The following is a 2,063-nucleotide window of genomic DNA, read 5'->3' as shown; positions in this document are numbered from 1 at the left end:
AGCCGTTCTTTCGGGCACCGGGAACCTACCGGACGGGGCCGCCACAGGAGGGGCCTAATAATAAGTTGTGCGAATATCACAATTCCTTCGGGCATTACACGAAATATTGTGGACATCTTAAACACCAGTTGGAATTACTGGTGCGTCAGGGATGTCTCGACCACTTCATTGACAGAGGAAATGAGGGCCAGAGGAGGACTGATCAGAGAGATCAGCGGGATCAGAGGGATCAGAGGGATCAGCGAGATCAGAGAGATCAAAGAAATAACCGGGATCAGCGACAAGAGCAGGGGAACAACAGAGATCGCAGGCTTGATGACAATCGGGATAATCGCAGAGAGGGGGCAGACAGGCAAGCTCCTCCTCCCCCCCCATACAGGAGGGAAGTTCACATGATTTGCGGAGAGAATGGGATGCCCACATCAAATCGGGCCAAAAAACAAGTCGTCAAAGCAGTCAAAACAGGGTATTATCCTAAAAGGGTCATGGAAATCACGAAGGCAGCAGAAGAGCCTGCGATCACTTTTGGAGCAGAAGATATACGCACATTGATGTACCCGCATGATGATGCGCTGGTCATTACGGCAGACATTGCCGGCTGCATTATTCACCGTATTTTCGTAGATTCGGGCAGCGTTGTAAACATCTTGTATAAGGAATGTCTTCAAAATATGGGAATCAACGCTCATATTGAGCCAACAATTGCCCCTCTGTTTGGGTTCGGGGGAGAAATGGTCATGCCTCTAGGATATGTAGAGCTGCCATTGATTCTTGGCAGTGCAGTTGCGGGCAACAAAACAAGGATGGTACGGTTCTTAGTGGTGGATATGCCTAAACCCTCGTACAATGTCATACTCGGCCGGCCTGCCTTGACGGCGTTCAGGGCGGTTATCTATTTGTTTCACCTAAAAATGAAGTTTCCAATCGAGGGTGGAGGAGTGGGAGAAGTTTGCGGCGATCAAACAACATCAAAAGCATGCCACGTACAAATGCTCACACAGTCAGCAGGACAGAAAAGGGAAAGACGGACAGAGGGGTCGGACGCCCGGAAGAGGGGGAAAATGGGCGAGGTGCACGCCCCAGCCGAAGAGCGCCAAGAGTTGGCGGATTTGTTAAAAGACAGAGACTCCACGGAGAAAACCGCGCTGGTGTCCACTAGCGATGTTTGCAATATGATCGAATTATTTCCAGGGAAAGAGGGTTTCCAGACAAAGGTTGGATCTACCATGAGTGATCAAATCAGAGAAGAGCTCATTGGTTGTCTTCGGCGAAATGCGGATGTGTTCGCGTTTAACACCGCAGACTTAAAAGGAATTGATAGAGAATTAGCAGAGCATTGCCTCAATGTGGATCCTAAGGTTAAGCCGGTGAAACAGCGGACAAGGAATTTTGGGGCTGAAAAGGACACTGCAATCAGAGAGCAGGTTTATGAGTTACTGAAAGCCGGGCATATTGAGGAGGTGCAATATCCAGAGTGGATCTCAAACGCGGTGATGGTACCCAAGAAAACAAACACTTGGAGGATGTGTGTGGATTTCAGAGATCTAAATGCTGTCTGCCCAAAGGACCACTATCCTCTGCCGAGGATCGATCAACTGGTGGATACCACTTCAGGGTGTGCTTTATTGTCCATGATGGACGCATATCAGGGATACCATCAGGTCAAGATGAATAAGGGAGACATCGCCAAAACAACATTTGCCGTCTGTTGCGGAGTATATGGATGGAGAAGTATGCCTTTCGGCTTAAAAAATGCGGGAGCTACATATCAGCAGATGATGGAGAAAATTTTCAAAGAGCAATTGTCAAAGAACATTTCAGTTTACGTGGATGATATGCTTGTGCGGAGTGTCAGGGCAGAAGATCATGTTTCCGATCTGGAAGAAATCTTCATGGTGGTCAGAGAGCATCGGCTTATGCTGAACCCAGCGAAATGCACCTTTGGGGTCACAACGGGGAAGTTTTTGGGATATAAGGTCACGCCTGCAGGGATTGAGGTTAATGCAGAAAAGGTCAAAGCTATTATGGACATGACGCCACCCAGGGGAATCAAAGAAGTACAG

The sequence above is a fragment of the Salvia miltiorrhiza genome, chromosome 4 (assembly GCF_028751815.1).
Source record: "Salvia miltiorrhiza cultivar Shanhuang (shh) chromosome 4, IMPLAD_Smil_shh, whole genome shotgun sequence".
NCBI classification, from domain to species: Eukaryota; Viridiplantae; Streptophyta; class Magnoliopsida; order Lamiales; family Lamiaceae; genus Salvia; species Salvia miltiorrhiza.
This window is presented reverse-complemented; position numbering follows the sequence as displayed.